At 31.0% G+C, this 26,784-nt stretch overlaps 1 protein-coding gene across 3 annotated transcripts in view; it reads right to left on the bottom strand.

Moving 5' to 3' along the window:
• Positions 1-26,784, bottom strand: part of LOC126892355 (MOG interacting and ectopic P-granules protein 1) — a 257,232-nt gene that overhangs the window by 153,492 nt on the left and 76,956 nt on the right. Inside the window, exon 1 of one of the 3 annotated variants that reach the window (XM_050661873.1) lies at positions 1,145-1,431. The exons of 1 other annotated variant lie outside the window; for it this stretch is intronic. The gene's annotated coding sequence lies outside the window, so the exon portion shown is untranslated. Of the gene's footprint in view, positions 1-1,144; positions 1,432-26,784 lie in introns of those variants that run through there. One more of the 3 variants, XM_050661875.1, reaches the window with a different exon arrangement.

Genomic DNA, 26,784 nt, shown 5'->3' with positions numbered 1-26,784 from the left:
CAAATTACATTTTAATAGCTGACTCTAATAGCTGGTTTGACAAGTCAAACCCCGATTTCATAAAATTAAATTTTGACCTTCGCCTGACCAACGTAGTCTCTCCTAGGTTTGACTAGTCAAAGGCCGATACTGTAATTTATTTCGGGCTTTGACTAAGACCGTCAGTCAGACCTGAGGATTGCCTAGTCAAACCTAGGAGTGCCTGAAATTCGGGCTTTGACTATAACAGATACACAAGTCTCAAACTGTATTTAACTTAATAGTAATTATGAATAACATAACATTGTTACAAGTGTCTAGAATTGGTTGGTACTTTAAAATCCCATGAGGAAAGTTTAGGTAAATCCTACAATAATAAAATAATAACTTCATTTAAATTAAAAAGAATAGATAACAAGTTATGTGAAATGCCTGAATAAACAGAATCAATGATTACTAAAAAACATCAAAATAGAAACTGAGTGTCTTTTCCCTTGGCCCAAATACTTTATGTGTGTAATAATTTCATTGAAAATATCTATAACTAACATTTAAATATTGAAATTGATAATTTAGGATAATCTGAGAACATAACCTAAAATGAGAAAACAAAGAACACATGTAAAAGACAATAGTCCAAAAAGATAACTTTATTGGGATTATGTCTATAGTTGTTAAAGTTTGTTTTGTTGAAAATCTGTGTTAAAAACCCTTAATTTAGGACCAGTACATATATTTATATAAAACAGTAGGTAACTGTAATACATGTGCCTTCAGGCTAATTAATTATAATTCTCAATTATTGGGAGAATAGGCTACATTCAAAAATTTTGAAATATTTAAAAGGTATTCAAATATATTTGACAGGTAAAGAATGTAAACAAAACCTTAAAATTAACCAAAACAAAATAAAATGATTTCTATTTTAGACAAAATGAGTGCGATGTTATCATCAAGTGGCTTCTAGGAATCCAGTGGAAAGGCAAAATTAAAATCCCATTGCCCCACCACTGGTTTGGACTGTGGGACTGTGTGGAGAAAAGATAACAAAATTTACCGTCTTGGCAACGCCACTGGAGCATAGAAAATTCCCATTTTGATCATACTGCAGCAATATGGACAAGTTTCCATTTAAAAAGAATGTTAAAAAGGGTCAAAAAATTACCTTGGATTGTTTAATTTTCTAAAATTCCCGCCATAGCACATGGGATTTCACTTGAAAGAAACAGAACATCTGCACCGCCAATAGAACTCTGTGACAATCGACAATCGTCGTAAATACCCGCGATATTTAAAACTGTTGACACTCGAACTTCATAAAATAAACTTTACAACGTATCACAATAAACTTAATATAAATAATTATGATTAATATTAATTACAAAACTTAGGAGAGAACCAAACACACGTCGCTAACCCCTAGCAAAGCAGCACTAAACTGCCAATATGGCGTCTAACGGTACGTCACGTGACCCCAAAATAGTGACGTAGCTCTCTATCCCACAATGTCTTACAATTTTTTCGCAACGTAAGCTGGCATACAATTTTACAACAATTGAGAAAATCTATCGATTACACATCCCTCAAAAACATATTTTCCCCTCAAAATTTGAAAAAAGGAAGTCTATTACCAGTAACCGCTCCAATAAATTAATTTTTAAAATTAAATTCGTCTTAAAAACAATAGTAATACTGGTGTTTTATTTGAAAATAATTCATTTTTTATATTAATAATTGTTGTTTTTCGATCAAAATGGGTAAATATAGATAAAAACTATATTTATCTTAGGTATTTCATGAATTTTAGCGTAAATAAAACGTATTTTCAGTGATATAGCGAAGAGCCGGCATTCAAATAATTCAAAATGTTGCGTCTAACGCGTTTTTCAAGTGGAAAAATGCCCAATGAAAATTATTTTCTCGATAAAAACGATGATTTAATCTAAAATTCTATTCCGAATTTAGACATAAACATGGTGATTAATTCTGTGGGTATGGATGGGAGATGGGAGAACACCGCACCCGGCAAAAAACTTGTCGGCGGACTCCCCTCTGAACTGAGAATGGTTGCGCCCAAACCTCATTTTGTTCATGTATATACTCTGTATCTAGTAACTTTTTCCCAACGCCTACTTTTGATGATCTCCAACTCTGTTATGGAGATTTATTTTTTTTAATAAAAAAATTCTTAAAATATATACAGGGTGATTAATTTTTTTGTATGGAAAATTAAATATTCGAGCTTGGTTTAACTATTACTTGCAGAACTGCTATTAGATGTACACAGTTTAAAACATTTATTTATGACTAAAAAATGTTGAGAATTCAAAAACAAACGATTGATTTCCATTTTGGAAAACGTTCCAAGTAATTTACATAACTGTACTAGAAATAAATATGTATGGACAGGCTGACGTTTTTTCTCTTTCTTTTCTTTAAATCTCTTAGTTTTAAAAATTTTTTACTGGATAAAAAACCGTTTGACTTGTTATGGCTACTCCATCAAATATAGGGTGATGCCTAGATGCTCGTTTGGTTTGGTTATCAATTTTTTAGCCACTTTTTTCATATTTTCCTATTTTTGGCCTTTGTCTTTAATTATTCAATATTTTCTCTTTATTTCTTTATTTTTTCGATCTGATCTATCCTTTTCTTTCAGTCTTTCCCTTCTCCTGTTCCTTCTACTTCTCAATTCCATTTGCCCTGTAATTCTTTCTGGTTTCATTCTATTAATATGTCCGAATCAGAACATTTTTGCTTCGGTAATAGGTTTCTGTTTTGTCATTTATCTGATATATTCATTTCTTATCCTGCCCCATTATGTTTTTCCGTACATTTTCCCCAAATGTTTCATTTCGATTGCATTGATTTTTGATTTATGTTTTTTTTATAATTGTCCAGTTTTCGGTTGCGTATGTTGTTATTGTTATTATTGGCACTGGATCAAATTATGAATTTTTCTCTTGACTTCCATTTTTACATATTTGTGTCCTAAGTAGTATGTACTGTTATAATAAGGGCATAGGGCTTTTCATTCACAGTCATTTGTTTCGAGCTGCTGTCATGTGTTGTATAATCTGTGTATAATATTAATATACACGGATTATCCGACATATGACAGAAGCTCGAAACAAATGGCGGTGAATGAAAAGCCCTATGCCCTTAATATAACAGTACTAATTAGGACACAAATATGTAAAAATGGAAGTCAAGAGAAAAATTCAAAATTTGATCACAGTGCCAAGTCACAGTCATTTGTTTCGAGCTTCTGTCATATGTCGGATAATCCGTGTATATTAATATTATACACAGATTATACAACACATGACAGAAGCTCGAAACAAATGACAATCGATGAAAAGCCTTATAGGCGCAAAATGTCGCCTGTCAAAATGTTCAATGTGTTCAAATGTTCAATGAAAATAAAAGAGAAAATTTAGTGTGATTTTGAATTGCAAATATTTCATTTAAAAAGAAACTTTTTATTTATTCTAAGGGATTTTCGGCCCTCGGTAAATACTTTCTCAGGATTCGAAAAAAATGAATACAAAAACACATTGAACATTTTGACAGGCGAAATTTTGCGCCTTTTTCCTTAATTGCGTAGTCTAATCACGTATATTTATTTCTTCCATTTGTTATTTCCGCATCTATTTTGCCATCTCCTTCATTGCCATGTCCGTTGCGGACGTTGACTATCATCATAGCAATTTTAATTTTGTTTACGGCGGTTCTGAATAACTCGATCGATGTTAATCCAAACCATTGGCGTAAGTTTTGAAGTCATGAGTGTCTTCTTATTCCGGGTCCGCGTTTGCTCTTTATTTTACCCTGTATTATCAGTTGAACTATAGGATATTTAACATGTCTCATAATACGACCGAGGTATTCAAGTTTCCGTTTCGTAATTGAGAAAGAGATTTTTTTTTGTTTTCCCATTTGCCATCATCAATCACAATGCTGCCTAGATATTCGTACGTTGTTAATTTTTCTAATATTGTTCCAATACATTTAATCTCCTTATTATCTGGACCTTCCCTTTGATTAACTATCATCGTTTATTTATATTCACCTCCATTTTTGTTTTTAGTATTTCTTCAACCCACGAATCCACCAACCTTTGCATTTTATTTTTATTGTTCGCTACCAGTACAATAATCATCTGCGTAAACTCCGTAATTTTACTAGTATGCCAGGGAAATAAGGCAAAAATATACCATGTTCGGAAAATTTGAGCAGCCAGGTTGCAAATGGGATTTTTGGGTGCTACATATTATACAGGGTGTCCAGAAACTCTACCGACAAACGAAGACAGGAGATTCCACAGATAATTCTAAGACAATTTAACCCAATTCACCTAGTCCGAAAATGCTTCTTAAGGGAGCTAGAGCTCTTTGAAGATGGCGTCATGAAATTAGTTTTTCTTAAATACCTCCAGAACGCTTCTATTTAGAAAAACGAAAATTGGTATGCATATTTACTTTTCAGAGATGAATCGATTCCATCCATTGCAAATTTCTCGTACCGGTCATAGGCGTCTGTTTTGGGTAGAGCAACGGGTGTTTTATCGCATAACTTTTTTGTCCTTAACTTTTGTGCATTTTTGACACCGGATTATTAAATTGTGAGGTATTCTAGTACTAAAAGGTACTCTTGCTTTAAGTCGGTAGGACACCCCGTTTTCTAGAAAAATAGATTTGAAAGTTTTTGGTTTTTGGAATTTGAAAAAAAATTGAAAGAACTTTTCAACAAAAAACGAAGTATTTTACCAACATGAAGTAAGAGTAACTTTTAGTACTCGAATACCTCATAATTTAATAATCTAGTGTCAAAAGTGCTCAAAAATTCAAGACAAAAAAAGTTATGCTATATAAAATAACTGTTGACCTACCCAAAAAGGACGCCTATGACCAGTACTAGAAATTCGCAATTAATGAAATCGATTTATCTCTGGAATATAAATAGATGTACCAGTTTTCGTCTTTCTAAACAGTTTTTTTTTTGAAATTTTATTTTTAATTCAAAAAGCGAAAAAATTTCAAATCGATTTTTCTAGAAAACGGTGTGTCCTACCGATTTAAAACAAGAGTACCTTTTAGCACTAGAATACTTCACAATTTAATAATCCAGTGTCAGAAATGCATAAAAGTTAAAGATAAAAAAGTTATGCGATAAAATAACCGTTGCCCTACCCAAAACAGACGCCTATGATCGGTACTAGAAATTTGCAATGGATGGATTAGATTTATATCTTGAAAATAAATAGGCGTACCAATTTTTGTTTTTCTAAATAGAAGCGTTCTGGAGGTATTTAAGAAAAACTAATTACAAGACGCCATCTTCAAAGAGCTCTAGCTCCCTTAGGAAGCATTTTCGGACTAAGTGAATTGGGTTAAATTATCTTAAAATTATCTGAAGAATCTCCTGTCTTCGTTTGTCGGTAGAGTTTCTGGACACCCTGTATACCTAGTACATTATAAATACAAAAATGCCCGTCACAGTTCGGACGAGAATTTTAGTTATTAACAAATACGCGTCAAAAATGGCAGTTTTTTCGTTTAAATCGCTACAGGTAAAAATAGGCTAATTAAATATGTCTCCTTATAGTGTCCTTCTTTTAGCAGATACGCAAAGGTTTAAAATGGCAGTTTTTGAATTTTAGTCCGATCCTTTGTTGCTTCGGAAATTTAAAAAAAATTAAAATTTCGAAAAGAAAAAAAAATTGCTATAACTTTTGTGAAAATGACCTTAAGACTGTCATATTGCGTGAAAAGTTGAGTCAAATAATTCATATAATGCACAAAAATTTTTAAGACGATTCGTCAATTAGTTTAAATAATAGGTTTGTTCTAGCATCAGTTTCAAACGGTTTGAAACCATCAGCGAATAGCGGACCAGCGCGAGTAGAGGGGATAGCACTGGTTACTGTATTATGTTCTCTCACTGACCAACTGTTTGCTGACGGTTTCTGACTAGTTTGACTGTTTGCTAGAACAAACCTATTATTCAATTTGTTTATCCCAAAGAGCTTTTTGTTGCAATGTTAATGTTCAGAAAATAATAATGATATAGCAATTCGGTGGAAACCGCGTGAAAGAAGAATAGTTATGTATTCAACGCATTTAAAAAAAATCATTAAAAAGTCATTTTTATCATTCCGAAAACATTTTTCTAAAGTAGGGTCATTTTTGGCTCATAAACAATTTGAATAACTTTGTTAATATTATTGACTCTAGACTAAAACTACTTTGGGATTTGAAAAGCTGGTATTTTTACACGAATTTTCAAAAAAAACCTTTTCGCCTGGGTTAATCAGGGTCAAAGTTAGCCACTTTTTTTATTTAATTCACAGCTACTTTGTTTATAACAATTAAGCAACAGAACTAGCGCCATTTTGAAGTTCAAGGTATATAGTTTATGTGTTGTAAAGTTTGACTAAACTTTGAACTTCAATAAAGTGGTTAACGAGTCTTGGTCGGTGGAGGGGAATAATTATTAAAACCCGTGCACTCAAAAAATGAAATTGATTCTTCAAACATATTATGCTGCAATTAATATCTCCGGAGCTTGTTGATGGATTTTGATCATAATTTTTGAAGTTATACTTCTTTACCGGCGATAGAGGGTGAATTTTTATATGGTAAAACCTAGCGACCGGGCGCATGCGCATTATAACTTTTTTCTGATTGGATGTTCAAATGACATGTCAAAAATTATTCAATATGGAGGCTGTGGCACAGCTGTAGTTAGATTATTTATCGTTGTTGCGTTTTAAAATTTGTGTGAAAAGAAACAACAAACAAAAGTTAGTTAATAGTTATACTGCCTTTTTAAATAGTTTTCATATACCTATATTTTTGGACTTTTGGACTATTTTGGACAAGGAAAACTCATTCTAATTTGGTAAGTAGTTTTTATTATAATCATATTGTAATTATACACTTGGATTAGGTTGAAATACATACATTTATTTTCTCAAGAATGCGGATTTTAGAGAGAAATCCCAAATTAGGTTCGATTTTTATTTTTAAATTATGATTATTTGGCGTAGATTTATTTATCTAGTAGGTATGTAATGCTTTGATTTACATACTTAATTTGATTACCAACAAAAGTTGTACCAATCTTCATCTAATATATTGTTTTCTTACTGTTTTGTTATATTTTTATATTTTCTTCCACAAAATTTAAACTACATAATTTAATTTTCAAAACAACTGTCAAACAGTAAAACGTTCAGTTACCGTATTTTTCCACATGATAAATAATGTGGGATTGGACGAGTGAGTCTACGCTTCGATTACGAATCAAAGCGCCACGAAATTCACGGGTTCAATTCCCGATGCAAGTTTTATTTTTTTATTTTTTTATGCATGTTATGATTGTAAGTATATTTGTTATATAATTTTTTTTTCAGAAAATGCGTATTTAAAATTTTTGCCAATTATTATCGTTCAGAAATCATTTTTTCTTTGTGGCATTTTTCAATGTGTTTGTGTGCGTTTTATTCTTTTATTTTTTTAAATTTTTGGTATTGTCTTAAAAATCAGATAATATGTAGTAGAAGTATAACTTCTTACGTGCGTACAAAGTACACACACATTCTTGTTTTAATTTGTATGTACTCGTAGTCTTGTAGAGTACGTTATGTACACATATCCCCACCTAACATTACAAAATGTTAGGGGGAGCCCCCCTTCTCACTCAGGGATATGAAAAATAGATTACGACCGATTCTAAGACCTACCGAATATACATATATAATTTCATAACAATCGGTCAAGCGGTCTCGGAGAAGGATGGCAACTAACAGTATGACAGGAGAATTTTATAGATGGAAACATATAGATGGTTATTAAAAAATAGGGGTTGGTGATAGAAGAGTGAAAATTAAGGGTTGTAAGTATTTTTTAATTCTACACCATAGAAAATTAAAGTAGACAATTTTGTCGAAAAAAATAAAAAAAAATGTCAATGGGGCAACCCCCTTTATAATTTATGGGCATGAAAAATAGATTAGAACCTATTCTCAGTCCTACAGGATATACGTGTAGAATTTCATCATAAAAATCGGTCAAGCCGTTTCGGAAGAGTATGGTAACTAACACTGTTACAGGAGAATTTTATGTATATAGAAGTAACTGTGAATTAAATAATAAAAGTGGCTAACTTTGACCGCAATTAACCTAGGCAAAAGATTTTTTTGAAAATTCGTGTAAAAATACCAGTTGAAATCACAAAGTAGATTTACTCTACAGTCAATATTAACAAAGCTTTTCAAATTGTTTTTAAGTCAAAAATGACTCTACTTTAGTAAAATGTTTTGGGAATGATAAAAATGACTTTTTATAGATTTTTTTAAGTGCTTGGAAAAAATAAGTGTTCTTCTATCATGTGTTTTTCACAGAATTGCTGTATCATTATTATTTTCTAAACAAAAATATTGAAAAATATCTCTTTTGGATAAACAAATTGAATAAAATTTAAACTAATTGACGAATCGTCTTGAAATTTTTTGTGCATGATATGTACTGATTATCTCAACTTTTCATGCAATATCAAAGTCTTAAGTTAATTTTCACAAAAGTTATAGCAAATTTTTTATGTTCGAAATTTTAGTCTTATTTTGCAATTAGCGAAGCCACAAATGATCGGACCAAAATTCAAAAACTGCCATTTTGAACCTTTGCTCATCTACTAAAAGATGAATACTCTAAATAAGATATTTAATTACCCTATTTTTAGCTGTAGCGATTTAAACGAAAAAACTGCCATTTTTGACGCTTATTTGTTAATAACTAAAATTCTCGTCCAAACTGTGACGGGCATTTTTTTATAATGTATTAGGTATATAGTACCCAAGAAACCCATTTCTGTACCGTGGAGGTAAACAGTCGTATATCCACAATGTATACATTTGCAAGAAATCGCAAAACATATACAGACTAGTCAATAAACTATAAAAACAATTTTACTTCCATTACGTCGAATTCAACATTATTGGTATATTATAATATGTAAATACAAATCTATTACTGAATATTAGTATTGTTAAGAAATTATTTACCTGATGTATAATAATGTCAGCTACGACTTTTTACCTCTGTGTCTAAACAGGTAATATGCAAAATAAAAATCGTAAGTGATTACAAAAATAGTATATTCCGTATTTAAAAATGCAAAAACCAAATCACAATGTTTGGAACAAAAAAGAACTCTTGTTTTTCATTATATGCCGCTTTAACAACCTCAAAATACCATTTAATATAAAAATGGAGCTACGATCATACTATCTAATATACGCACGTATTTATGGAGTTACTATGGATATACTACTGTTTACCTCAACTGACTAATTAGTCCATGTGGTGAGACCGCTCCCGTCTGGAAAAATTTCTGAGTCGGTTTCTTTGTGGATTCCTATTCAAAAATGTCCCCTTTAAACAAATCTGAAGGGTGCCGGGCGGAATTTTTGGGCAGAAATTGTTTAAACAAATTTTTTTAACAAATACAAAGGGGCCGTTCAAGTATTACGCAACGCAGGTTGGGGGGGGGGAATTGCGTTACGCAATAGTTAAACGCCCATTAGAGTGCGTTACGTAGGGGGGGAGGGGGGTCAAAAATCTTCAAAAATCGCGTTACGTAATACTTGAGCGCTCCCAAAAGATCACGTTCTTTTGCTCTGGAACATATATTTTTAAGTTTTGTGGGTCATTCTAAACAAGAAAGGTATCTTGTAAATTTTCTCAAAAATTGATAGTTTTCGAGTTATAGGCGATTTAAAATCTGAAAAATGCGAAAATACGCATTTTCGAGACCTAAAAACTCATATTTAAATTAGTATTTTTGAGGTTGCCAGATACTTAAATTGAAGTTTAAATATTCAGCTTTAAGATTCTGAAGAGTTATTGTGTCTATCCTTAATTTAAAGCGTTGTTTTTTAATTGTTATATATGCATGTCCATCCGATTTTTTTGCCGGTGCGGCGCGCTCTGTTTCAAAATTTTTCAATTTTCCTCCGAAAGATATTTTTTCTAGATTTTTTGGGATATTCTAAATAAAATAAGTTTCTTGACATTTTTCTCAAAAGTTAACAGTTTTAAAGTTATAAGCGATTTAAAATCCGAAAATGCGTTTTTTTGGCATTTTTCGGATTTTAAATCGCTTATAACTTTAAAACTATTAACTTTTGAGAAAAATGTCAAGAAACTTATTTTATTTAGAATATCCCAGAGAATCTAGAAAAAATATTTTTCGGAGGAAAAGAGGAGATTTTTTAAATAGAGCGCGCCGCACCGGCAAAAAAAATCGGATAAACACGCATATTTAACAATTAAAAAACAACGGTATACATTAAGGTTAGACGCGATCACTCTTCAGAATCTTGAAGCGGAATATTTAATATTCAATTTAAGTATCTGGCAACCTCAAAAATACTAATTTAAATATGAGTTTTTAAGCCTCGAAAATGCGTATTTTCGCATTTTTCAGATTTTAAATCGCCTATAACTCGAAAACTATCAATTTTTAAGAAAAATTACTAGATACCTTTCTTGTTTAGAATGACTCAAAAGCCCTAAAAATATATGTTCCAGGGCAAAAAAACTTAATCTTTTGTATTTGTTTAAAAAAATTGTTTAAACAATTTCTGCCCAAAAATTACGCCCGGCACCCTTCAGATTTGTTTAAAGGGGACATTTTTGAATAGGAATCCACAAAGAAACCGAATCAGAAATTTTTTTCAGACGGGAGCGGTCTCACCACATGGACTAAATGGAGTTGCTATTGTTTCTAAACGCCTTATCTAGGTAACTAATAACGCTGGATGTACGATTTTTTGCCACAATATGCTATGAAAATCTGACAACAAGAGCGTGGTATTAACTCCATTTCGGCAAAAAGTGGAGTTACGACTGTTTACCTCCACGGTACAGATTTGCAACCTGGCTGATCAAGTGTCCCGACAAAAACCTTATTTCTCTGGACTATAGTTCAACTTCATATCCAACTATTGTATTTATTGTATTGGCTTTCTTCTTTAGCTTTGAGTGTCTTTTATAATTCTGTTCACTATTACAGGAACAACAATGAGCTTAAGCTACCTCCCTGTTTTATTACTTTATTTATTTTGATTTCATCGAATCTTTGGCCTCCCACTTGTACTTTACCTCTGACAATCCTGTACAATGCTTTCTATGCTTTTGATTAATGTTTTAGGAATTTTTATAGGACTTTTCAACGCTTCCCATTTGTTTCGAGCTTCTGTCATATGTAGTATATTAATATTATACACGGATTATACGACATATTATGACAGAAACTCGAAACAAATGAGAAGCGTTGAAAGTACTATTTTTGCCAGACATTCACATATTTATTCCTGTCAATCGAATCAAAAGCTGTTCTTAGATTAATAAAGGTCGAATATGGTTCTTCCGTTTCTTCTATTTTTTTTATTATATTTTTTAATGAATAGGTATATATTTTTTATAGGCCAGGAACCGAAGCTTTTCACCTCGCAATTTTTACAGAATGGATCGATTTGCTTGAAAATTTGAGAATCAGAAGTGAATAGTCCAAGGATCAAAATCTATATGATTCCGAAAGGCGCTTTTACCATGGGGGTGTTTGCCACCCCATCTCGGGGGTGGCATTTTTTTATTATATTTTGACCACAAAAGTTGATAAAAACGTTCATTCTAAGCAAAAAATGTTCTATACATTTTTTTTTGATAACATTAATAGTTTTCGATTTATTCGCTATCGAAAGTGTTAGTTTTGTATAGAAAAAATCAATGTTTTTCGATATACTCATTTATGATTCACTAAATTTTTGGCGTAGAAAAAATTTTTCAAACCAAGTTCTTGGGAATTACCTAAATAACCTACAATTTTATATTGAAACATTTTTTCGTATCTCTGACGCTAATCTTTCTATTCTGAAAAAGAATCGTTATTCTCTTTGACCTCCAGTTTTTTAAAAAACATCATTCTAAGCCAGTCAAACTTCTAGAATCTATTAATAATAAACTGCTCGTCAAAAGTTAGGGATATAGAAAATTATGTTGATTTTCATAGTTGATTTTTTCGCGAACAGACGGATTCCGCTATTTTTTTTTATTTTAGCCTTTTCTTTAGTATTTACACAGTTGTGCAAAGGTTTACTCAAACTTATTTTTTGTACTTATACCGGGTGGAAGAAAAAAATATGTTTTTCTTGTGTTAAGTTTGAGACACCCTGTAGGGAGAACGAGGTACAAATGTGAGTATACATCAGAATAATATTGTAGTCTTATGTTTTGTGAACATTCTGTTGTTTGAATGTCCCTGATATCTTTAGAAACAAAAAAAAATAGACGGTTTTGTAATTTAACATGTGTTTTAACCGAAACAAAAGTTTGAGACACCTTGTAGGGAGAAAAAGGCACAAAGGTGAGTATATCCCGATATTATGTTGTAGTCTCATATTTTTTGAATATTTTATTTTTTTAATTTCTCTGATATCTTTAATAATAAAGAAACTAGACGATATTACTCTTTAATATGTTTTTCTATGTTTCACATGTGTGATGTGACGCATGTCGTCAGTTAAAACACATATTAAAGAGTAATATCGTCTAGTTTCTTTATTATTAAAGATATCAGAGAAATTAAAAAAATAAAATATTCACAAAATATGAGACTACAACAAAATATCGAGGTATACTCACCTTTGTGCCTTTTTCTCCCTACAAGGTGTCTCAAACTTTTGTTTCGGTTAAAACACATGTTAAATTACAAAACCGTTTATTTTTTTTATTTCTAAAGATATCAGGGACATTAAAAAAACAATATGTTCACAAAACATAAGACTACAATACGATTTCGATATATACTCCCATGTGTACCTCGTCCTCCCTACAGGGCGTCTCAATCTTAACATAAGAAAAACATTTCTTTTCTTCCATCCGGTATAAGTACAAAAAAAAAGTTATTTATTTTTTATCTTAGAAAGTTTGGTAATAGTTATTTTCCTAACAAGTGCAGAAAGTCATTCTTTTCCGCACGCGACTGCAGTTTGCCGAACGACGGGAAGCGGGAGTTCGGCAAGCAGTCGATTTCGGAAAAGAGACTTTCTGCAAGAGTTAGGAACAATATTTTTTCTAAGAGTCTTTAAAAAATTACCAAATCTTAATCAATTAATTTAATTAATATGATTATTTCATTCATAGGAGATTCTGACCAATAGAAAGCTACAGAAATCTGAATTAAATCGATAATTTTTGATAATCTCCCGTCGTTAAGTATATTACGTCAGATGCTTCGTTGCTACGAAAAAATACATTCAGTGACATTAATGACAATTAATGTTTTAAAAAATTATAAAAGTGATGACTTTCAATCGTCAAATATTTATAAAAACTGTGTGTTTAATGGTACTTACATAAATAAATTACAATACAATTTTGGTTTTGAACAGTTTTATTCATGAAATAATCGCAACAAATTGCACTCGACCTCTGAAATTAATATAGAATTTTTGCTCTCGTGACACTTTGACATAATTTCACTCGCCTTTGGCTCGTGAAATTAAAACTGTCAAAGTGTCACTCGGGAAAAATTCAATAATTTCAGAGCTCTTGTGCAATTACTAATGAAAATACATACACAAATTAATTCTTTGACAAGGTTGTCAAAACCAAACTTTCAATATAATTAGCATGACGACGATCTTGGTTTCCATGACGATGATTCAAAACGACTGTTATTGTCTACCGATTTGACTTTCGAATATTATGTCAAAATAATTTTATTTCATCCAATTGTCGAGTTAATTTCATTAAAACAGGAACACAATAAGATATATTTGAAATAAATTAGTAAATAATATCTAAATATTAGTTTATTGCATGTATAATAATTACTTTAAGGCCATATTAACATATCTAAATTAACACGCGTGCGGAAAAGTAAAAACCGCGTGCGGAAAAGTAACACGCGTGCGGAAAAGTGAAACTTTCTAAACTAAAATGCGTGCGCGAAAGTAGACATTTTTGCACGCTCGTAGAAAAAAAAATAGTTTTGTAGGTGTTTATAAGATCTATAAGCCTATTAATATTAAATCTTTTTAAAATCCTCAGTCGCAAAAAGAGGTGACTTTGAAAGAGTTGGTTGGAGAAGGGTTGGAAACGGTGGTTTTTGCATGTTATTACAAGTTTTAATTGTCAATAGCTCACTTAATTTTTGCCGTAGAAAAAATTTTTGCAAACCAGGTCCTTGGGAATTAAATAAGCTACAATTTTATATTGAAACATTTTTTCGTATCTCTGATGCTAATCTTGCTATTCTGAAGAAAAGGCCATTTTTTTCCAAACTACAAAAATTCGTTACATATTCGCTTTTAACTCCATTTTTTTTAAACTAATCACTCTAAGCCGGTTAAACTTCTAGAACCTATTAATAATACATAAATAAAAAAGACCAAATAAGGTCAATGACTAATTTTAATTAGGGTGGTGATTAGGGGTTGCTTGTGATCACTTTTTCGCTGAAAAAAAATAGGGACCGACATTCTTTTCATTAGTCACTTAATTTTTGAGCTAGACTTTTTTTTATTTCTGGAGACAGATTTTTGTAAGTACTTTAAATTAGTTTGAACAAGTTGTCTTCGAAAAATGCATAGTTTCGCGTCTTTTGACTTTGAAACTACAATATTTAGCTGCAACTGCTTGCAAAAAGACTAAGTTTTCACTCTAATGGCATATAAAACAACATAATACTATTCTACACCCCACCAGAATGAAAACAATGGGAACCTTCTCTGGTTACACCTCCGAGGCTTCTACAATTTGCAAGCCATACGGATGCTGAGACTAAGGAAGATGAGGGAATTCCACAATTTACAATTCACGTCCCATCTGCTCAGCGCGGTAAAGTTCCAACGAGAATTGGAAATTGAAATTGAAACGAAAACGGAAAACGAAATTGAAAATGGTTATTCATTTTTGATTTACATTTACTCTGTGTGGAGTATGAAGGGAACCATTCTCGTTGGAACTTTACCGCGCTGAGCAGATGGGACGTGAATTGTAAATTGTGGAATTCCCTCATCTTCCTTAGTCTCAGCATCCGTATGGCTTGCAAATTGTAGAAGCCTCGGAGGTGTAACCAGAGAAGGTTCCCATTGTTTTCATTCTGGTGGGGTGTAGAATAGCATTATGTTGTTTTATATGCCATTAGAGTGAAAACTTAGTCTTTTTGCAAGCAGTTGCCGCTAGGGCATCTATGCCATTTCGTTCGTTGCAATCCGGGACTGCATGCTGGGGTTTGTTTTGGTTGGATCAGGGAGAGCAGCATATGTGCCTCCTGATGAGAGACTAATAAGTTTCGAGACCGGTAGGGGTGCTTGCAGCACTCTCTGATTGGACTAGAATATGGTTCGGCTGTGTTTTCGTTTTGCAACGAAATTGAAAATGGTTATTCATTTTTAGTTTTTTTAAATATGTACCTCCAGAACGCTTCCACTTAGAAAAACGAAAACTGGTATGCCTATTTATCATCCAGAGATAAATCGTTTCCATCAATTGCGAATTTCTAGTAGCGATCATAGGCTTCCGTTTATGGTAGTACAACGGTTATTTTATCACATACATTTTTTGTCTTTAACTTTTAAGAATTTTTGAGACTGGATCATCAAATTGTGGGATTTTTCTAGTGCTAAAAGCAAAAGGAGGTGCTCTTGCTTTAAGTTGATAGAATGTAACGTTTTCTAGAAAAATCGATTCAAAAATTTTTCGTTTTTTGAATTTGAAAACATTTTTCAATAAAACGTATTTTTTCGACTTACAGCAAGAGTAACTGTTAAAACTAGAATACCTACCTCGTAATTTATTAAGGTACTAGTACACTTTAGAAGACCAAAAAATAACCATATTCCCAAAACAAAATTTCTCAGAATAATTATTAAAAATAAACATAAAACTTTTTACATATCAATATCTAACTCTTAGAGAATACAAAAAATATATATTTTTTTCATTTATGCACGTACACTAATATTGTATAGGGCGCCAAAGTCAAGGCCTCGAAAAAAAGTAGTTCCGATGGCGGACAGTTAATCTCAGGATTGGGATCTCTGAAACAAAAAACTCGTACGACATTAGAAAGAGAAAGGTTTCTTACGTGACAATTTACCGCCGTTAGTGAAAAATTTCATAAAAAAAAATTTACGGAAATTTGAAAAAAAAAATTGTGAAAAAATCGCCCTTATTTCTTCAGTTTTTCATGGTTAAAAAATATTTATTTTTTATTTTTTGGTCAAATTGTGGTAATTTGTCACGTAAGAAACCTTCCTTTTTCAAATGCCGTACGAGTTTTTTGTTTCAGAGATCCCAATCCTAAGATTAACTTTCTGCCATCGGAACTACTTTTCTTCGATGCCTTGACTTTTGCGCCCTCTACAATATTAGACCTACGTGCATAAATAAAAAAAATATATATTTTTTGTAGTCTCTAAGAGTTAGATATTTATATGTAGATAGTTTTATGTTCATTTTTAATAAATGCTCTGAAAAAAAATTCTAGAAAAAAATATGAAAAAAATATTTTTAAGAAACGCTTTTCTTTAGTTACGAGTGACTAAAATTAAACATATTATAAAAAAATCAACTAAAAAGTAAAAAATAAAAAAAATGAAAAAATCTAACACATTCGTCAAAGAAAAACATGGAGCGTCTTCATCGAATAAACGGTTTTCGCACCACGCTTTTCTTTAACGAATGTGTTAGATTTTTTCAATTTTTTTTTATTTTTTGCTTTTTAGTTGATTTTTTTATAATATGTTTAATTTTAGTCACTCGTAACTAAAGAAAAGCGTTTCTTAAAAATATTTTTTTCATATTTTTTTATTTACTTTTTAGTCTTACACTTTTCAAACATTAAAATATATCGATGTTTATTAAAATATGTATAAAACATATGATGTACAAACATAAAAAAGTAGTCGGAATCGGCAAAAAATTTGAAACTTTATTGTTTATTTATGAAGCATAACGTAAACAATTAACGTAAAAAGTGTAATTATGTATAGTTCATATAATTAGCTACAATCTGTAAAAGTTTGAAGTTTCTTCATTGTAGAAAACAAGAGAATTTAAGCATTTTCCGTTAAAATCGTTTTTTTATTTAAACAATTAATAAACAAAAAAAGAATGTATGCGTACTTTGTACGCACGTAAGAAGTTATATTATTACGCAACTCATAAATATTGGCAATATCATTTTAAAGTCTTCTACTTTAAAATGTATCATATGTATCTGAATTGCCGATATAAATGAGTCAAATTAAATAAATTATTAGAAGAATTTTTTTACTAAGCAACAACATTTTTGTTTATGTTAATAGTATTTTGTATTTTGACAACGGCACCCGATTTGGGCGTCGAAACGTTAATAAAAATCATTTTTAAATAATATTGTGGCTTATTTCCCATTATAAATAATTAAAATTGTAAAAATGCCACAAGAAAATAGCTTCAGAACAACATTAAGAAGTTATACTTCTATTACATTTTATGTGATTTTAACGAAATTGATATAATGTACTTTAAACAGTTTATTTATATTTTATTTAGATATTAAACTAATTTTAATACTTACTACTTTCCAAAAATTTTTATTAAGGCAATACCAAAAATTTTAAAAAATAAAAGAATAAAACGCACACAAACACATTGAAAAATGCCACAAAAAAAATGATTTCTGAACGATAATAATTGTTGGCAAACATTTTAAATACGCATTTTCTGAAAAAAAATATATAACAAATATACCTACAATCATAAAATGCATAAAAAAAATAAAAACTTGCATCGGGATTCGAACCCGCGAATTTGGGGGCGCTTTGATCCGTAATCGAAGCCTAGACTCACTCATCCAATTACACATTACTTGTCATGTGAAAAAATAGGGCAACTGAACGTTTTACTGTTTGACAGTTGATCTGAATTTAATCAAATTATGTAGTTTGATTTTTGTGGAAGAAAATATTAAAATATAACAAAACAGTAAGAAAACAATATATTAGATGAAGATTGGTAGAACTTTTGTTGGTAATCAAATTAAGTATGTAAATCAAAGCATTACATACCTACTAGATAAATAAATCTACGCCAAAAAATCATAATTTAAAAATAAAAATCGGACCTAATTTCGGATTTCTCTCTAAAATCCCCATTCTTGAGAAAATAAATTTATTCCAACCTAATCCAAATGTATAATTACAATATGATTATAATAAATACTACTAACCAAATTAGAATGAGTTTTCCTTGTCCAAAATACATAGTCCAAAAGTCCAAAAATATATATATGAAAACTATTTAAAAAGGCAGTATAACTATTTACTAACTTTTGTTTGTTGTTTCTTTTCCCACAAATTTCAAAACGGAACCACCATAAATAATCAAACCACACCTGTGCCACAATCAGAACAAAGTTATAATGCGACTGCGCCCAAATTGAAGGTTTTAATCATATTAAAATTCACCCTCATATCGCGCCTAAAGCAGTATAACTTTAAAAAATGTTTATTGACATTCATGTATTGTTCCCGCGAATGCATATGTCTGCAAATTTTTAGTCATTTGCATTGAAGAAAAGGCAGTCAAATTAACGTCCAAAGATTTGACACAAACGATTGAACTAAAGAAAAGCGTTTATTTAATTAATACGACAAAACGAATTCTAATGTTAACTGTAGCACAAAACGTCTCTACCGGTGGTTTTTCTAAGACTACGATAAAAACACCAATTTTTTGAATTCGAGTTTTGGTTGAAGTTTTGTTTCGTAAAGCATTGAAATTTGAAACGAATAAACGCCGATTTATATACATATAAACAAATATATGAGCGTTCAAAATTTGAAACTTTATTGTTTATTAATGAAGCATAACTTAAACAATTAACGTAAAAAGTGAAATTATGTATAGGTCATATCATTAGCTACAATCCGTAAAAGTTTCAAGTTTCTACATTGTAAAAAACAAGAGAATTTAAGCATTTTCCATTAAAATCTTTTTTTTATTTAAACAATTAATAAACATAAATTTTTTTATTGACTATTCGTGTATTGTTCCCGCGAATGCCTATGTCTGCAAATTTCCATTCATTTACATTGAAGAAAAGTCAGTCAAATTAACGTCTAAAGATTTTATGCAAACTATTGAAGTAAAGAAAAACGTTTAATTAAAAAATGCTTATTGTTGGTCTTGTAAAGTGCACTAGTACCTTAATCCAGAGTTAAAAATGCTTAAAACTTAAAACAAAAAAGTTATGCGATAAAATGACCGTTGACCTACCCAAAACGGACGCCTATGATGGATGCTAGAAATTCGCAGTTGATGAAATCGATTCATCTCTAGAAGATAAATAAACGTACCAGTTCTTGTTTTTCCTAAACAGTTTTTTATTCAATTTTTTTTTTTTCAAAAAACGAAAAATTTTCAATTTTTTTTTGAATATGGTGTATCCTAGCGACTTAAAACAAGACTACCTTTTACTCCTTTTAGTAGTATAATACCAATACCTTACTATTTAATAATTCAGTGACAAAAATGCTTAAGGCTATGGGTACATAATTCACAAATATTTTACGGCAATCCCTACTTTTTCTGTCCTTACACGGCAAATTACGTGTAGTAAAATTCTCACTGGTATGGAAACTGCAGATATAAACATTAGGTTGACAGTGACATTGTCATTAGAAAGGTAGAGATGGCTATTTCGGCTTCGTTCAGTTTTTGAATGTTCTTGGATAACCTTTACTTGTATAAATGATAGGATTATTTTTTCACTAATTATGTATTCAGTGGTTACCATTATTTATATACTATACAAATAGTCGAAAAAGAAAAGAAGTTGTTAAGTTATTTTAATAATGTCCTGTTACCATGGAAAGCTTAGATAAGGTTTGAATATGTGAAGAACTGCGTTGTATAAATGTAGTATTACTCAATTTATAAAGACTTTATTTATTTCTTTATTTGCGCAAATTAAAATATGAAACGTTGTTATAAGAAATGTGTTACTGAAAAGCGAAGAAATAGAAGGTTAGCTCAATTGAAGTAAGTACTTTTTTACATAAATCAAATTAATTACTTTTGTATTTTTCAAATTAATTTTAAATTTATAGTATAAATATGATCTATAAAATCTATCGGTAAACCAATAATTTTCGCATTAAATTTTATTCTCGTTTAAAGGAGTAAACTATTTATTACTACACAACAGAAGTACCTACTACTGACCAGAAGTATCTACTACAAAGCGTTACGCCAGCCGTGTCTGCATTAAACAAATCGTGATGGAATTAGTTTTCCATGTGCTTGTGATTATTTGTGAATTCACATTTGTACGTACCAAATTATTAGAATTGTACATGAGAAAAATGAGTGACTCAGATCCGAAGCGACAAAAGAGTTACGCGAGGATAAAAATGAGCAATTGTTATTTGTTAATCTTCTTCACAATTATTAAATTTTATTTGATAAAAGAATGACCCCAAAAATTAAGAATCTTCTTTTTAGTTTGTAAATTTTTCTATGACACACATTCATAAATGCTGCCATATTGTAACAAAAAAATACCTACGCCGAAGACGTCCACCCACCAACTTCACTTAAACTGAAGCAAAATACTACTAAACAAGCACATACTTCAAAAGCGTAGTACATTCTTCTATGTAGGCTGGTAAATAGTAGCAAATACTACGGAGAAAAGCAAATGCTTTTTAAGTGTAGTGCAATCTTCAAAGATGTAGTACGTACTTGAAGCATTAGCATTTACTGCATTTTATGCCACCATGGGCACTTTACTTTCTAAACTCGTACCTATTTACGGTTATCGGAACAAACTCTTATAAAATAATACTTTTATTTGAACTTTAATGACTTGAAATACTTGGATTTTCCATAAATAATATATAAACAATAAATAACTTTTTATTAATTGTACGCCTTAAATCAATTATTATTTTTCAAATACATTATCAATACTATTTAATAAACAACTCTGATTGATTTTATTATCATCGTAAAAGCGTTAAAAAGCAGTAGCAGAATGAACTGCTATATCAAAATAGCGGGTCGGACACATCTCTACTTGTCACTGTCTTGAATCTTGTCATAACATTATATTCGAATGAGTGCGTTGTATGACAAAGATAGCGAATGTTCGATTTACACAGACATGGTGTCTATTTTTTTCGAATCCTGAAAAAACTAATAAATATTTTTAAAAAATTTAAACACAAAATGAAAGACTAAATTATTATCGAGGGCCGAAAGTCCCTTAGAATATATAAGAAGTTTCTTTCGAATGAGATATTTGAAATTAGAAATCACACTACATTTTCTCTTAGTTTTTCACCCCTGTAACTTATTAAAATAAACATTATAGAAGTTCTCAGGGACTTTCGGCCCTCGCTAATAACGTAATCTTTCATTCTGCGTTTAAATTTTTTAAAAATACTTATTAATTTTCTCAGGATTCGAAAAAAATGAATCCCCATTTGAATAGCATTGCAGCCGAAAATACGTACCGATCCTCTTAAAAAAAGTTAAATACAAAAAAGCTATGTGATAAAATAATCGTTGCCTTATCCAAAACGAACGCCTATGACCGGTACTAGAAATTCGTAATTGATGTAATCGATTTATCTCTGGAAGATAAATAAATGGTGTATTACCATACCAGTTTTCGTTTTTCTACATAGAAGCGTTTTGGAGATATGTATTAAAAAAAACTAATTACAAGGCGCCATATTCAAAGAGCTCTAGCTCCCTTAGGAAGCAATTTCGGACAAGGTGAATTGGGTTAAATTGTCTTGAAAATTATCTGAAGAATCTCCGGTCTTCGTTTGTTAGGAGAGTTTTTGGACACCCTAGTGAAATAATCACCAAAAACTGAAAGAAATTATATTTTAACTCAGTATATTTTTTTCCATAGCAACATTTTTTGAGCAACATGAGGTTATTGACCTCAACACCTTGGCGGTTGTGGGTTGTGTTGAAAGAGCGTGCTCTTTCAACAAAATTTCTTTAATAATCGTTTTGAAATCGATTTCCCGAGTGGAAATCGAAACGTGAGATTTTTAGATAAAAATGTAATTGTCACTTTATTTTCAGAAAACTGTTTCAGAACCTTGATTTTATTTTTATTTAGTTAAATAAAAATAGATTAAAAAAAGGTTATCCGGGGCACCAAATTGAAAGAGAAAAAACGAAAAAGAAGAAATGACAAAAAAACAGTCTGATACTCTTAGGGCCGGTTGTTCGAACGCTAATCAAAAAGGATCATTATCAAATATTTAATTACTGTCACCAACTGTCAATGTCAACTTTGTTTGGGTTGCTGAAAACATAATTATGGATTACAATTATAAAATTAGTTAATCAATTATGTTAATAATTGTTATGTTAATTGATTAACTAATCTCATAATTATAATCAATTATGTTTTCAGCAACCCAATCAAAGTTTACATTGACAATTGGTGACAGTAATTAAATATTTGATAGTGATCATTGTTGATTAGCGTTCGAACAACCGGCCCTTAGCCAATCTTTTTTAAAAAAGCTAAAAGTGATGTTGTTTTGTCCGATGATGAGGCCAAGAGATATTTGAACTGTTCGTGTAACTTTGTGTTGAGTGATATACATATACACCATTTTACTAATTTTGAGTCATTTTTACGAAACTTTCGGTCATAACTGTTTAAAGAGAAATATATTCAAAACCGGAACTAAAGATTACAGCTCGTCTTTTCAATACGCTTCGATTGATATGTCATTTGACGAGCCGTTAAATACCGCTATGAATTCCACAATTTTATTGGTTAGAACTACCCACGTGATATCTGTGTTCGTATTGGTCAGAGTGACAATCAGCTGTTAGACATCATTATGTGATGGAATTTTTATTTTGATGTAAATAAATATTTATTACTTATTACTGATAATTTGTATAAGCAAAATTATTGTACTGCACCTACAGTGACCAATGAACTTTCAACACTGATAGTGTTGACAGTTCGCGTCGCTACTCAATAAAACTAGCCTATGTCAGTGACTCAATATTAGAAAAAAATTACATACTGAAAGTAAGTTACTAACTACTATAAGTCCTCTAAAATAGCATACGCTATGTTTTGGGTTTCAGATATACAATACTTAAATAACAATAATCCTTTAATTATTTTGTGTACGATTTTGATATCAGCTAAAATTAATAAAGAAAACAAAACTCCTTGTTGCTTATTTCTTTGGCTGATAGATTTATTTCTTGCAGTTCAGCTATGTCGATTATTATTTTGTAATATCCGTCTAATTGTTTCAGGGTTACATCTTTTTCCAAACTGTCTTTCCACCTCATCTCTCAATTTTGGTGCACTTTTTTGGGATTATTTGCTATTTATCTGACGATACATCTTATTGTTCGTCCGCTATAACTTTTCCCATATGTCACGATTCATTTTCAAGCAAATTAAGTCAAAACATTAGTGAACAAAGTGAAAAAGTCAAAACAAAGTGAAACGAATGTCGATGTGTATATACATTTTGTATACTGTATACTATATACTACACACATCGGCGTACGTTTCACTTTATGTTTTGACTTAATTTGTTTGAAAATGAATCGTGACACATGGGAAAAGTTGTAGCGGACGAACTATAGCTATTAGGACTTTGGAGACGGCTGCTCTGAAAAGTTCGTTTGATGTACATCCGTACAGCGTATAGCATCTCCCTATGCTTCATTTTCCTTTAATCTTTTCCTGTATAATGAGTTGGAGCAAGTTGTTTTGGCCCATACATGGCAACATTTTTCATACGAATTTCTAGTTACATACAACCTATCTTTTCATGTCGTAAGGCCAAACCCAGTTATACCAGGAAATTGGCTCAGGCCATAGCATTATTCTCTACGTATAAAAACTTAAGAAAGTGTGTCCTTTTAGGTGACACAACAGATCGAACACAACAAGCCATGTGTATCTTATTCGGTACACAGTGTTGAGGACAGTGTGTATCTAAAAGGATACACTGGCGCTGGGAGTGTTAATTATTGCATATTTGAAACCCAAAACATAGCTTATGCTATTTTAGAAGACTCATACTAACTTACCTACTTTCAGTATGTAAGTTTTTTCTAATAAATATTGAGCCACTGACACAAGCTAGCTTTATTGAGTAGCGACTGCATCATTTAAGCTGTGAGCCCCTGTATATGTTTATCAGTCGTGGCCTAGCTACACATTAAAATTGTTTCGTTGATCATTCCCTGCTTTGCTTTTTTCAGCGTGCACACTGATTTTTGTACAGCAGCTTTTGTAGCCAATAGTTACTCTTGTTTGTTTTCTAGATTTTTCCTAATCAGGACTTGATTTCTTTGTGGTTAGTTACTGTCTCCCTTCTACAATAGAGAGAGAGAGAGAGAGAGAGAGAGAGAGAGAGAGAGAGAGAGAGAGAGAGAGAGAGTTTGGGGCTTATTATTCGTTAAAGTGTTGGAATGCTTGTGGGTTTTGATATATGTACATACTACCACAACTCTCAATACAAAATTTGATCAAACTAAACTGATAGTGTGACCACTAGATTTTTATAATTTGAACAAACTGCAGTTGTGACGTCACTTCCTGAGTTTGCTCAAACTGTTTGATCAAATTATTTGATAGTGAAACCACGACATTAAGGATTTAAGTAACATCAATTTAATTTGCAATAAAAAAGATCATGAAGATTTGACGATGCTTGTAAATACATACACCCGATTTAGATAATTTAAGTGACAGCAATGTTTAGATTGTCTTGTCAAATATACCTACATGCAACAAAAAATTTAATCAAAATTTGCATAAAAAAAATTGAAGTGTTTTAAAAGTTTCAATATGTAAAAACATTGAACCACAGAAACGGTTTTTCTCCACAAAGAAACAAAAATCGTAGCAACATATTAATAAGTGCTACGTTTAAAAATCCAAATGTAAATGAAATATGAAATCTCAGACATTTTAAAAGGACACAAGACACAACATGCCCTATATTTCACAAAATGCCGAAGAAAATCATGATTATATAATATATAACATACAATTTCCCCTAAATTATTTTTCCCCATATCCAGTATATTTACTTTTATGTAAATTATCTGTTTTTAATTTTCATGCATTTATAATTTAATTTATAAGATCTATTCTAGTGCTGCTGTGTTTGTATTAAACAACTGAAATAAATTAAAATAATATTATTACTATACAATAATAATTGTTTATATTTTTTATGAGATAAAAGAAATATTTTATGAGACTAGGTACAGTCTAGAAAGAAGACTAGTAGAAACGAATAAAAATAGTGTTTTTTAATCAATACTGTTTTTCAATATCGATTTTCTACCACACTTTTATTTCTATCACAAAAATTGTCAATTGTAAGATAAACAAGAAATATTTATCCGTTATCCTCGGTCAGCAGACTTGTTTTCTTGAAACGACACTTTGCATACAATATTGGTATTTAAATATCCCGCTCTGTCATTCTTAATCATTTGACCAATATGAACACAGATATCACGTGGGTAGTTCTAACCAATAAAATCTTGGAATTCATAGCGGTTATTAACGCTTCGTTGTCATTTGAACTATTTCTGCCACTATAATATGGTACTTCCACTTCCGATTAGAAATTTTGAACCGGAAATGATATAAAAACCAAAAGTATACATTTTTTCTCATCTTACTAAGGCACGTCGAATAATATATCGTTTATACTATTTCGGTGACTTTAAAACGGTACTTGCGGTTGCAACTCTAAAACCGGAAGTCCGAGGTCAAATTTCTCATCCTTAATACCATCCTTGGGTTATAAGCTTTCATTCGACAACTCATTTGTCATTCTAACTGTATTAATAACGGAGGAGTTATATTCTATGACTAGTCATAATATTTCAATCAACAATTGAACATTAAGATTTTTTAATAAGAAAATCGTAGATTCCGACACCCGCCAAGATATCATTCTAGCGCGGTGGTTTTGTTATTACAAAATTTTTAAGATTCAATTTAAAGTACTTTTGGTAGGGGAGCCTAAGTGGGGATTTTTGCAGTTACTCGAGCTCGTCAGAAAATCACATGGGGAGAAACCTTGTACCCTGTAAATGTACCTCTATCATATGTTAGCTCTTAATACAGAGGAGTCCGTTAAGGGTGGTCCGAAAAAAAAATCTATCCTTAGAAAAACTCCAAATCGTCAGATTTGGGTCAGTCACAAAGTTCCACAAGAAAAAAGTGAATATTTCCAGAAATAAACGTCAGATCGAAAAATTAAAAAGTACGTGTTCAATATTTTTTAAAAATCTATCGAATGATACCAAACACGTACCTCCACGGAGGTGGGGGAGGGGGTTACTTTAAAATCTTAAATAGGAGCCCCCATTTTTTATTGCAGATCTGGATTAACTGGTGTATATTATTACAATAACATACGATAAATGTCATTAAAATATAAATATAACCATAAACATAAACAATAAAGTATAATTATGTGACGTCATGGGTCGTTTGAACTACGTATTTTAAATACGCAGAAGATTTTAAATTTGTGCTTTTAAGTTGTTATGAGTTTTTGAAGCGTGAAATTTTGGAAATCTCATTTTTAAACAAAACTGAACATTATTATGTAATAAAAAAATGTGCAAGTTCCCTATTATGGATACATGGCGCTATAGTCCGAAAAAACGATTGTTGGAAATGGGAAATTAAATTAAAAAATGG

The sequence above is a fragment of the Diabrotica virgifera genome, chromosome 9 (genome assembly GCF_917563875.1).
Source record: "Diabrotica virgifera virgifera chromosome 9, PGI_DIABVI_V3a".
Classification (NCBI taxonomy): domain Eukaryota; kingdom Metazoa; phylum Arthropoda; class Insecta; order Coleoptera; family Chrysomelidae; genus Diabrotica; species Diabrotica virgifera.
Note: the sequence above shows the minus strand (reverse complement) of the source record. Positions and strands in the feature narration are given on the sequence as shown.